The sequence below is a fragment of the Topomyia yanbarensis genome, chromosome 1 (assembly GCF_030247195.1).
Source record: "Topomyia yanbarensis strain Yona2022 chromosome 1, ASM3024719v1, whole genome shotgun sequence".
Lineage (NCBI taxonomy): Eukaryota > Metazoa > Arthropoda > Insecta > Diptera > Culicidae > Topomyia > Topomyia yanbarensis.
Genome location: NC_080670.1, coordinates 163,077,449 through 163,091,437, shown reverse-complemented (window position 1 = coordinate 163,091,437; position 13,989 = coordinate 163,077,449). Strand labels below are relative to the sequence as shown.

General features: G+C 38.0%; 1 protein-coding gene across 1 annotated transcript in view; it reads left to right on the top strand.

Annotated features, from left to right (window-relative positions):
- LOC131676062 (uncharacterized) overlaps positions 1 to 13,989 on the top strand; it is a 51,561-nt gene that overhangs the window by 35,963 nt on the left and 1,609 nt on the right. The window lies entirely within an intron of this gene.

Below are 13,989 nucleotides of genomic sequence, written 5' to 3'. Positions count from 1 at the left end.
CATTAAAATTTAGTTTTGTTTAAATTGCTTCAATTTTTACTATACTGGATTGACAATGTTTTCGGTTGATTGTAGGTACAGTGGCGAGCAAAACTGGATACAAAAATTAAAAATTTATGAACTTTCATTGTAATTCTTTTATTTTACCACATTTTCAAAACATGTTTATTTTTTTGTCATCTTTATGATGAAAGATCCTGAGAATTGAAAAAAAATCGCATATAATTCAATTCTCTTAGTAAAAAACAATATTAATCCTTTTAAGGTCAATTTATCCACTTTTGCCCGATTGTTATAAATAGCTTTTTTCGCTCTCCTAGTATTTAGTCCAAAGTCCTTTATTTTTTATTACACTTTTACACGCTTTGGGAGGCTCTCGACAAAAGTTTCGATTGTATGGTTTGGAATTCTACGCTATTCCTCTTCAACTCAGGACCACAGCTCGTTTATATTCTTTGGAGGTGCCTCGTATTGCGAAAGTTTTCTTTTCACAATTGCCCACAAATTTTCTATCAGGTTCAAATCAGGACTTTGTGCTGGCCATTGCAATACATAGAAATTTTGTTCTTGTAGCCAAGCTTTGACTATTTTAGGCGTGTGCTTTGGATCACCATCCTGCTGGAAAATGATCTCGTATTCGGGATATGCACATTCTTCGATAAAGTCAGGTAAATTATTTTTCAATATGTTTAGGTAATCTTCCTTTTTCATAATCCCCTCTATTCGCACTAGAGGTGTTGGACCTCCATGTAAAGCAGCCACATACCATCAAACTCCCTCCTCCATGTTTAACGGTTTGCTTCACTTGGTGTTTTTGAAGGCTTTCATTCGGTCGGTGCCAAAAGTATTCCTTACCGTCCGATTGAAATCTATTAATTTTGGTCTCATTGGACCAGATAACTCGCTTCCAGTCGTCTTCGGTCCAGTTTTTATGTTCCTTGCAGAGTTTTAATCGTGCTTTTACGTTTTTATCCGACAGCGCCGGTTTCTTTTGTTTGATTGCCGATACTAGCCCTATGTTTCGTAGAGCTCTCCGCGCAGTCCATTCGCTTACGTTTTTATTTATTGCTTTGGCAGCTTTCTTTGGTGTTTTTGTCTTCTTCTCTCTCATTAAACGTTCCATCAATCGAGCATCGCCATCCGTCAACAATTTTGGTCGGCCACCGCAGTTTCGATTCATTGTGATATTACTTCTTTTTGCGACCAACAAAACTGTTCTGTGGCAGACGTTTACCATGCTGGCAATCGTACATGCAGATAAACCCTTTTCACAAAGAACCACAATCCTATTTTCCAGATCTTTTGATATTTTTCTCATATTTCGCTACGAGTAATATTATCGATTAGAATACACAAAGAATTGCTGAGAGATTCTTCAAACCACTTATGAAAACGATTATTCCTTCATAAAAGATCTTAAACGAGTATAAAACAACGAAAAAACTCGGATTACAATGACAGTTGCTGAAATTTGTGCTAACCGAGGGTGACTTTTGAAAAGGAGCAAAAGTGGATACATGACAACATAGGGATGCAAAGTTTTTCAACAACCGTATAGGGCGACCAAAGCTACACACTACTTTCCAAAAGTCGGAGCATACACTCAGTTTAATAATAAGTATAATAGTTTCTTAATACGTGCTAGTATTTCACATATAATATCAAAAAGTACGAAATATTTAAAACATCCCTAATAAACATCTTATGATTCGAGAGCCTAACGACCTGTTCAGGGTATCATCCAAACAATATGTGGAATCGTTGGACTATATGGGTTTAAGTTCGTGAATAATATTTTTTTATTAGGGATGTATCCAGTTTTGCTCGCCACTGTAGGTAGGGTTTGCCTGAAATAGCTGCCTCGCTAATAGAAATTTTCTCTTTTTCGTGAACCTATCAATTTTCAATTTCAAGAGACTAGTTTTATTGCACATATATTAAATTATTACCAATATTCAAGACAGGCGTTTCTGAATCTGTTGGTGTATAAATGATTAAAATCAATTTAATAATAGTGAAGTTATAAGCGTGCAAACTTAACATAATTTTATTACATAGGAGATATTTTCGATTTAAGAATGACACCCAGGCGGATAGTGAAGTAAGATATTTTTAACGTCAAAAAATGCTAACAATTTCTACATGTGATATAATTAAACTTTAAAATATAGGACACACCTTTTACAAAAAAGAAAGTTATCTTTTAAACATGTCACTGAAGACAGCTAGCAGAACAGTACAATGTTATATGTTTCTCAGAACGAAAATCAATAATCGAACGTTTACTTCATGCCCCTCAACCATTATGCAATTTTATAACATCGAACCTGAATTTACCTCCTAAAAGTATCTATCAAGACATCAAACGAACCCCTATCTATTATCTCTACCAGCAACAAAACTCCACGCATCATAAAGTCCTTCCTCGCACTTTCGAGCTACCCCTCGATGCTACCGATTCAGTTGGAAAGTTAATAAATATCGAGCCCTTTCGTCTGCTGCTGATGCCCGTCCGTTCGCCTAGCGTTCGAAGCCATTGTCCTGATGTCCTCGCTTCGATGCCGTGTTGCGCTCGCAAAGTGATTCAACTTATCTCGCCTACTTGAGAACGGCAAGCAACAATCATCAACAAGGACACTTTATCAGATCCGAAAGGCCATGAATATGAAAGAAGTGACAAAATGTATGAGAGTTTCTTCCACCCCCTCGACTAGCGGCCGGCTGTGTGACAGACATACTATACCGGCAAACGGGAGCACCAAGCAACCATGTCCCGAAAAATGTGACTGCTTTCGAGCGAGTACCACCGAGTGTGGAAAATCTTTCACTTGATTATCGTCATATCAGCACAAGACCCCGTCCAGGCAGTGTTGGTACTTCCGGGACCGACATATACCTACCAGCTGCGACCGTCGAACGAACGTACCGATGATGGTTCCTCATATTTTTTTTCGCTTGACGCTTTACGGTGAAAGGGCACGTCACTTACTGATATATGCCGGTTCCGCCGGGCTTAGGGATAAAATACAAGTGACAAAAGCTTCCAGCGGTTCCGTGACGTGCGAGAAAAATGCGTGATAGAAGTCACGCACAAGTGTTTCGTGTCAAGTTCCAGATGTTGACATCCTAAAAGTCGCAGTGCTGCTGTCCTAATATTCGTTTGTCGCCAGGTGTCGCTTCGCAGATCAAGTTCGCAGTTGAGGCGCGATCATTAATCATACATGTGTTTAATTATTCTCAATACACTACAAACTTGCATTGAGCCTGTGACAAATCGTGAGCAGAAATCATCAATCAAAATTGTCAACCAATTTGAGAGTAGATACAGAACACTAGATCAGAGATGCCAGATTTGAAGATTTGTCTTCATTTTGAAGACATTTGAAATATTGTGAAGACGTGTTTTGAAGACAGATTTATTCGGATGTCTGACTGATTTCTGGCAGAATTCTGGCCTAAAATGAATAACCGATTGGCCATTGAAGACATTTTTTATAAAATGTGAAGACATAGATTAGGATTGTCGCTGGCATCAGTGGTAGGAACATCATTGTTTTGAATCCGGGATATACCTGTCAAATAGGCCAAATAAAAAAAGCAAATAAATAATCCTCTATCTCCATCTCATAGCGACTAATCATTTTAATTTCTTTTAACCAGCAAAACAATGGCCATTCTTGGCTTGTATTTTCACTACTAACAATGCACAAATTGTCTAAACCTGTACGGAATTTTGATATATTTTCATTTTCTTGTGCGGTATATACAAACTCTTTCATTTCATAAACCTATCAGTCGAAAATTTACACCGAGAAAATTCGTTCTAGGGTAAACGAGCCCTTATTCATCTCATTAGTCAGGATGTCACACTATTTCGTTGATAACTCGGCCAACTGTAACTGGATTGCACTTAAACATGTTTCAAAATCTTTGCTTCGTTCCTAAGAAGTAATACATTGAAGAATCTGACCTGGAAAATGTAAAATACTCGCGTTTGAGTGAAGTGAAAAGTCGAGTACAACGCACCCTTATTCATCCTACCATTTAAGCTAATGCGTTGAACGGAGATAGCAGACACTGCCATAACTAATGTGTTCAAATGGGTGGGATGAATAGAGGTGCTAAGATGAATTAAGGAGCTGTTACCCTATTGAATATATTAATTTCACACATTTTTTTGCAATTTGTAGTAGCACATAAACATTATCTGTCACGCATACATATAATGTGAAAACTAATGAAATGATAATGGCATACTACATACAAAATTTGTTTCATTGCAGATATCTCATTTTTCTGTTTGCCTCTCGTTTCTTCTGTAAGTTTTAGGCATTGAACGTTTTCGGTCTTGAAAAAAAAATAAAAGTCAATAAACGAGGCAGAAATTATAAACGGTTTGTGGTTACAAGCAGGCTCATTTTTCTGTGTGTACGAAAAGTGCGGATCAAAGACTTACTACACGCTTATCCTCAGCTACTCATTGCAACTAAAAAGCTTTTACTCAAAAATGAATAAAATTTGTTTGAAAGTTCAATACAGTCGTGATTCGTTGGTTGGGCCACAGCCTTGTCCAACTAACGAATTTGATTCGCTAGTTGGACCGACTGACAAATGTCAAAAACTCTCCAAAGTAGAGGTTGGTAGTATACATGCATCTGTTCACATCTCTAAATATTGTCAGATTGATTGTCAAAGTAAATTTGACATGAGATTTTGACGTTCAGTTGCTTTTTAGTTGGACAATGGTCCAACTAGCGGAGGTCCAACTAAAAAGCGGTCCAGTTAAAAAATGTCCAACCAGCGAATCACGACTGTATAATGTCTGATCGAAGTAGGTCATCTCCATCCGACATCGGTACTACATCATTCTGAATATCCTCACCTACTTTTACTCATTTTTGACAAGGTACGGTTTTTCACAAATTAGTAGATTTGACGCGTTTGTGACAACCCAGTGGGCAAATTTTCCGGCGAGACCGCTCTGCTAGATTTCTGTAAGTCTTGGTTTAGCAGCCCTGTCGGATTTCTGCGCGTATCCTGTCGGGTTAGTTGAGCTAGGGCGAACTCGGTTTCGCTCGCGTTTTCTGGCAAATTTTGACAGGAACCGAGCAAAACCCTGGCATAACTCGGACATAAACTGTGCAAAGATCCTGGCAATTCCTACCTGGTAGAATTTAGCACGAATCGAGCAAAACATCTGACAAAGATGTGGCAGGAAGCGTGCAGAGATCTTGGACGTACATTTCTGACTGGATTCTGGATAAAAGTGAGCAGCATCTGTTGGTTTAACCGCTTCTGTCAGAAACGGTTGATGCATTTGAGCGAATTCGTTGCCAGAATTCTCGTACAAATCGCGCAAAATGCTCGCAGAAACTCTGCCAGCATCAATTTCGCTTTGCTCAACTTTTGCTAACTTTCTGCTTGCCACGCTGACCGGGAAAAACCGTACCTTGTCAAAAATGAGTAAAAGTAGGTGAGAAGAGTCGGAATGATGTAGTACCGATGTCGGATGGAGGTGACCTACATCGATCAGACATCATGTTGAACTATCAAACAAATTTTACTCATTTTTGAGTAAAAGCGTTTTAGTTGTAATGAGTAGCTGAGGATAAGCGTGTAGAGAGACTATCGATACCTTGACAGATCCCTCTAAGAACGGTTGGTTTCAAAATAGTCCAATGAAGGACGTTCGTTGGACCAATTTGCACGACGTCTAAATAACCGTTCAACGAACGTCCATCGTTGGACCCGTGTTGAACGATTTTGAAACAATTTTTTGGACGTCTCAGTGGGATATATCTCGACCAGTGATGCCACAAGTACAGATTTATCTAAAAAGGTACAGATTTTTGAAGCATTTTTGGTACAGATTCCGTGCGGTACAGATTACAGATTTTTGTAAAAAAGTACAAATTGGTACAGATTTTTTCACATGACAATAAGATAAGATAATTTAACCCAGCGATTCATCCCAGTAAACAGCAGGTAAACGTTGAGTTAGGCAGCAGTGATGGCAAAAATCTGAAGTGCACCTGGTACTGATTGAGCTTGAACTGAAGCTGACATTAGAATGCGATATGCGAGAAACCTGCTTCCAGCAAATCAAACAGATGATGTCTAAGTGAAAGCCGAGCGAATCTTCTTGGAGTACATACGTTTACTCTGGCCTGCTCCATTTGAATTCCTGCACGCAGGGTTCTCGCATCTTATCCCTTAAAGGCGCAAATCAGTTTTCTGCAAATTTTGTTAAAATTGTCTCATAGGTTCGATGCGTTGCTGCGATGATTTAGAGATGGTTTTCCCAATGTTGTTTCTAAACAACGTTGCACATTTAAGGGTTATTGATATTATCAGTCCCATTTCAGCATATCGCCGCCACTCTGTTGGCTATCTTTGGTTGCAAACAAAGTGGCAATGAGAATTTGAGCTGGAGCTGATATTGACATTACTAGTCAAACTCAGTCGGAATTCTAACTGGTTTCTTGAGGAATTCCAGCTCAAATAAAACAACCGAAGCAGGATGTCTGGTTTCATTTCCCCGAATTAAAAAAATGTATAAGAAAAATGATTTTTTAGAACAAACTTGTTATTGTTTGGGTACAGAATCCGGTACAGATATTTCGATAGAAGAGTACAGATAGAAAAGATTTTTCAACTTCGGGTACAGATTTAATTGTGGCAACACTGATCTCGACAAACATGCCAAATGGTCCTAAATGCAAATGAGAGCGTCATCTTAAAACTTTTCAATATTGTTTCATGATAGATAAACAAAACTCTGATTTCGACTACACACCAATTTGTTGTATTTTGTTTCAGCAAAATATTTTGCTGAAACTTTTCAGCAAAACTGGATTTGCTAAGAGTTCAGCTTTGCAATTTTTGTTTCGCTGATTTTTAGTAAAGCCCATTCTTTTGACGAAAATCAGCAAATGTATAGGTTTCGATTGCTGAAACAATCAGTGAAAGAATGGCAATTTTGCTGAGTTCTAGCAAATCAAACTTCAAAGTTCAGCAAATTTTGACAGTTTTAAATTGCTGTCATTTCAGCAAAATATTTTTTGCTGAGAGTATTGCTGATATTTCAGCAAGGCAAAATTCAGCAAAATTTTGCTGATACTCGGCAAACAAAATTTAGTGTGTAGCTTATTCTGCTATGAGTTTAGTAACAAAAGTATAAACTGCCGTGTTATTAGCGAAGAAGAAAGTTAACAAAGAGAAACTGTTATTTGCACTTAGGATCAATTGACATTTTTGGCTGGATATACCGAAAGCAAAACAAACATGTTCCAAGGCGAAAACAATGGGAACACCAGCGACAACCCCAATCTAGTGTTCTGTATTTATTAATTTCAACCCGTAATTTTGTATAGGCCTGGTATCCTGGAATAATTCATTGTATAAAAAATAACTAAAGGGCGAACACGAAATTATTGCGACACCGAAAATGTCATGCCAATTTTCTTATAATGTCTAAAATCAAACCAAAATTTTAGGGATGTGTTATACATATATTTACTTCAAAAATCAAAAGAATAGTTAATCGATGGAGCCTTGAGTGTAAAATTGAACGCATTTTTGCTTGATGCCCTCCATCAAAGCAGACCCTGTTCACTTCGACGATGTCCGATCTTCAGCTCAGCAACGCCATCGAACGAGTTCACATAGAACTAACCATCTACTCATTTCACACACACCACCACACAGTAACAAGAAGCGCGCGCGTACGCGACGGCAGCCATTTTTATCTTTTGGTTGCATCAAAGCAAATGGTTGTGCATTTTCACCGTTTTTTCGTTTCGATGTTTTAAATGCGAAAAGGCAAGCTGTGTTAGCTATTGTAGCGAGGAAATCTTTTCATAACATTTACCAAGCGTAAACGTGTATTAAAGTGTATATATTGTAGATTAAATATTAGTGAATAAGGTATACAAAATAAACATTAACTTTGTGTCGAATATGAGTCGACGGTGTGTGGTTTCCGGATGCTGCAGTGCCGCGAATGGTGCTTCGAGTAAATCATTCTTCAGGGCATCCGGAAAACAACGGTAAAGTTTAGTTGTTTAGATTTAATTTGTACATTTAATAAAGCATCTCTTGCAGGAACTTTTCTGCATGAAAGACCTTTTGTGATAATGTCGAGATGTCTAGCAATAGCTATGTTTGCGCTGATCATTTTACTGATAAGGATTTTGTGAATAGTAATAACCATTCGCAAGGGTAAGAAAAACCATTATTATAAGGCAATATAATACAAATTTATCAACAGTTTAGTGCCATTTGCTGTACCATCTCTACGCGCATTTTCGACAAATGATGACACTACAAGACCAGAGTCTACACAGTGGGGCATTTTCGACGGATGCAGTAATTAAGTTTCAAAACCTGTCGAAATTATTTGATTTTAATGTTTGATGTTTTTGTAAGGTCGTGATAGCTCGGTCGAACCACAGCACGTAAGCTTGAACGAAAGCGATTTAACTGGAGAGGTAGTCATCGAGGAACAAACAGAAGGCGCAGTACCGTTAGTGAACAAAAAACGGAAACTAAACGTTCCAATTGATGCTATACGTCACGACCATGATTACTTGTATGATAGCGAACGATACATAGCAATGGCCCTAAAGTTCACCGAACTGGAGGAAGAAAACACTAGATTGAAGCGGGAAATGCGCAAGACAAATCAAAATTTGTCGAAGAAAAAATCCGTGATCCGCTTACTACGAGAGAAACTCCAAAAACTGAAAGAAAGCGCAGTCCCATTGAATCCCCTAAATGATTCATTGTTGCTTGAGCTTCAGAGAAATAAAAATCGAAAATGCAAAGGAGCCCGTTATTCTGACGACACAAAAAATATGTCTCTGGTACTGCACTACTGTTCTCCAAAAGCTTATAGGCAAATGAGAAAGTTTTTCAGTCTTCCATCAATTAGTACATTAAAAAGATGGCTGGCAAAGATTGAAATTAAGGATGGATTCTCTACGAACATAATGAAACTCCTAAAGATTAAAGCTTCAGCCTTGGAAGAAAGTGAAAGACTTGTAACGATATTTTTGGACGAAATGTCCATAACAGAAAACGTAACCTATATTGCGAATGCCAGACCAGATTATTTTGTTGGATTCCCCACACAGCTTCCAGGACAGTTAGAGACCAACATCGAAAGTCGGGCCAAATCATCTTTGACACTAATGATTAAAACAATAAAATCAGGATTCAAGCAGGCTATTGGATATTTTTTGTGTTGCAATTTGGATGCTAAACAAGTCAAACTGATCGTTGATGAAGCAATAAAAGAAGTTAAAGAGACTGGTTTCATTCCAAAGGCTATTGTTTGCGATCAAAACTCGACTAATCGCTCCTTGTACAGTAATGAGTATAACATCACAGAGGACAAACCATTCTTCGAAGTAGATAATGAGAAGATCTACTGTCTATACGATGCTCCACATCTGCACAAATCTGTAAGGAATAATTTGTTGCGACATAACGCGGTGTTTGAAGGGAAGTTTTGTTCATTCGACCACATAGTGGAATTGTACTGGCAGGACGCTCAAACTCTTCCGCGAACTGTTCCTGGTCTCAAATACAAACATATAAAACTAGCCCAATTCGCCGAGATGAACGTAGGGTTAGCGGCTCAAACATTAAGCCATTCTGTTGCATCAGGTTTGCGAGCATACGTGGAAACTAAAAAGCTTCACCAGGATTGCCTTAATACTGCTGCATTTGTCGAAAAGTTTGATAGCTTATTTGATATTGCCAATTCTTCAACATTCAACGAAACAAAGGTCCATATAAAAAGTATATATGCATGAACAATTTAATATTATTTGTTATACATTGCAGGAACTCAAACGACCTGTTCAACACAATAGCAAGCATATATATTATTTGAATGATATGAAGGATTCTTTACGAAATATGTACTTCATCGACAAAAAATGCAAATCAATAAAATGTGTAAGTATTTATCATTGCTGTCTTTCAGAGTAGGTTCGACTTGATAAGTACAGCGAACCTATTCATTAACCAAAAAGCATATTCAAGCGTGATTTCAGAAAACGTATCATACAAAAATAAACAAACTGATATTATCACTCCCCCGCATTCTAAGCCTCAAACTAACAAACTTGCCTTTCATTATTCGGTAATGCTGTTGAGCAATATACGTTTGAAATAACGAACGAGTAACTGACAAATCAACAGTGCATAAATACAGTTTTGTTAGTTTTAATGTAGAATACATTTAAGCTTTCAATATAGGGGTCCCGTTTCAAAATATCGGCTGCGGCACCGCGTCAGATTTTGAACGTTAATAACTTTTATCATACTTAACAAAATGATTTGATTTTTAGGCCAATTTGTTGAAAATATGTTCCTCTATGCTGTATTAAAATTTTAAGTATGTATAACATGCACTAATAACAAAAAATTGTGTTTTGAAAAATCTTTCGAAAACGACTCGGAAAAGTGAAAATTTTCAGCCCATCCCGCACAGAGCCGTCAAAATGGTGGACCAACCGAACAATAAAATAATGAAAAGTTTATATATAGGTCCACTACATGTTTGTTTTATGATTATTCGTATTTGGTTGCTTGACGAGAGCAGTTAGTGGGGGAAAGACGGCATACTCCTTTGGTTAGGCCATTAGAAGCCGGACGGAAAGGAAAGGCTCACGCACGGCACGAGAACGAGCGAGAAAGCGATAGTAGTGCATATTAGCGCGATTATATAAATATCTGTCGGTCGGTTTTTCTCATTCGTATTCGTTCAAGTACTAGCAAGCAGCCAGTCCACCGAAGTAAAGCAGTTGGCAATGACGACGGTCCGAAAAAGTGCCCCAGCTACTGGTGACTCATCGGAACTGTCGCCCTGCAAGAATTTCGCCCCAACTAAAGGGCAACTAATCTGTAGGCTATCGTTCCAGCGTCTATATAAGAAATACGATGTGTGGAACGAAAGAAAGAGAATTTAAATTATCCTCTCTCGCTCGTTTTCGTGCACTGCTTTTCCATTCCTTTCTGCTGCTAATACCATCATAACTTAAACGAATGTGCATGTTCCCCCACCATCTCATGGCCAGTGTTGCCACAATTGCATGTTGCTATTACACTTTGAATTATTTTATCGATCCTCTCTAGTATTGATAAAATATAGAACGTGCAAAGTACACTAGTCGCATGCTTTTATTCGAACTTTTTGGCAGCCTCCGTTGATTAACTGCATAAATCGATTTGTTTGTGCAGCTCCTTGCTAGTAGCAAACTAAATAGCCTTTATCAGCGCTAACAAATAACACAAAAGAATTTAAATTTGTGAAAATATTTTCCTTCCTTCTTTTCAAATCTGTAACATTCTTTGAAAATATTGTTTGAATGTTGTTATTGAAAAACTGAACATGCAAGTTTGCTAGCACTGGCCACTACATTGAAGGCGATGGAAAGACAGAATATTCGTTTTGGTTATGCTAGTATTGGTAGCCGAACGGAAAGGAAAGGCGCAGGAATGGAACGAAAACGAGCGAGAGAGCGATAGTAGTGCTTTCTCGTGTGTTTATATATGAATATTGGTCAGTCGGTTTTTCTCATCATTCGTATTCGTTCAAGCACTAGCAAGCAGCCAGTCCACCGAAGGAAAGCAGTTGGCAATGGCGATGGACGGAAACAGTGCCCCAGCTACTGGTGACTCATCGGAACTGTCGCCCTGCAAGAATTTCGCCCCAACTAAAGGGCAACTAATCTGTAGGCTATCGTTCCAGCGTCTGGTTCGTGAGATTGTACAGGACTGCAAAGTCGAGCTACGCTTACAAACCTCAGTCGTAATGATGCCCCGAGAAGCCAACGATGCCTACTGGTTCGAGAATGCAAAATAGTGCGCCTGGTTTGTTCGAGAATGCAAAATACTGCACCAAACGCATAACTTTCAGGCCAAATATATTAAACTGGCTCACCGTGTCGCGGGGAGTGCGTCTGAATTATGCTCCCGCAATAAAACAATAAACGGTTCTTTTCAGGACCAATTAATTGTGTTCTAATAAGAGTTAAACTGAAATATCCATTTGAGGTGTTTAACAATTTTCAGCAAGTAGGTTAGAAATACGATATGTGGATAGAAAGAGAATTTAAATTATCCTCGCTCGTTTTCGCGCACTGCTTTTCCATTCCTTTCTGCTGCTAATACATCATAAATTAAACGAATGTGCGTGTTCCCCACCATCCCATGGCCAGTGTTGCCACAATTGCATGTTGCTATTACACTTTGAATTATTTTTTCGATTCTCTCTAGTGTTGATAAAATATAGAACGTGCAAAGTACACTAGTCGCGTGCTTTTATTCGAACTTTTTGGCAGCCTCCTTTGATTAACTGCATAAATCATTAGATTTAAATTAACGTCTCGAAGTGAAGTCACGATGCTCCGGTTATGTCACAGACATTACCCACCCATCTTTTTTTAGTTTAGTAGAGCGAATACGAATTACTATCGCTCTCTCGCTTGCTCGTTTTCGGGCTATGTTCCTTTTCATTCTTTCCTGCTACTAATACTAGCATAATCAAAACGAATGTGCGTCTTCCCACCATCCATTTAGTGAGCAGTGTTGCCAAACGCATTTTCAGTTTTTCATCAATAACATTTCAACAATATTTTCAAAGAATGCTGTAGATTCGAAAAAAAGAAAAATAGTTGGTGATGGAAAAGAATTCCCAATTAGAATTTTTAACCATAATTATAACGAATCATTTGAAAATTTCACATGCAAACGTAATTTCGTTGCATATCATTAGATTTGGATTAACGTCACAAGTGTAGTTACGACACTCCAGTTATGTCGCAGACATTACCCACCCATCTTTTAATGTAGAATATTTAGTCTAGAAATCAGAATGTTCCAATGGTCGTTTCAGGCGACTTCAACATAGATGTTTCAAAACAAGAGAATTTGAAATTTGTTTATTTTATGAATGAATGTTTCAAGCTTCGTTTGATCTCTGATCCATCACAAGCAACTACACTTGCAGGCACATGCATTGATCTTGTATTTGTCAAAAACGTCAATGCAGAAACCCGAAGATATATTTCGTACTTTTCATATCACAGACCAATACTTTTTTTAATTGATCCAGTGGTTTAATTTCAAATGTAAACAACGCTTGAAAAATTATAACCGGTTGACGACCTACACCTACACCAATCATGTCAGAATCACCTCCTGGACAACAGCTAAGCCCGGAAATAGTAAGAAGTCAGAAGCATCCAACGAAAATCGAAGCCAGCGCATCTCCCCACCAAGGCCAACAACGCCAACAAAAACGGTCCTTGTCAGGACCACCATCATTTTTGTAAAGAATAATTTGAAATATTCCTCGCCCAAATCACCTTTTGTCCGAAAATTCCAATGAATATCAACATATTTGAAGAACGTGTTCCTTATGTATTCTACATCTCTCCGGTTATGTCGCAGACATTACCCACCCATCTTTTTTTGTACTGCTCACGTTATTAACCGCTTAACTATATTATAGAAGTATACGCTAATCCTTTTACTAAAATGCTCAATATCGGTAATGTTTCTATAAGGGAAACAAGAATGTTCAGTTCCTTAATCCTGAACAATATGATATCTATCTAGCCTACCGTAGATCAAAGCTGAATACTTGTCACAATGCGAGTGCAAATGAGATACTTGCTAAAACCGACTAATCAACACGAGTAAACATAAAACTCTTTCAAAAGTTAAACCACAGCCATACAAAACCGAACAAATATAAAAAAGGTGATGGGTACTTACAATTTACTGATAAATCCATTCGTTACCTCTCTTTTTTAGTTCCAAGTGTATTTGTTTTATTTTTTAGTCACAGTAGCTAACTTTGTGGCTTTCCACTTGGATTCGATTTTGTTTTTTTTCTCTAACGATCGAGAAGAAAACAAAACCAAAATAAAATATCAAAATAATCCAGTTGTGTTGGTATTGACCCATGTTGAC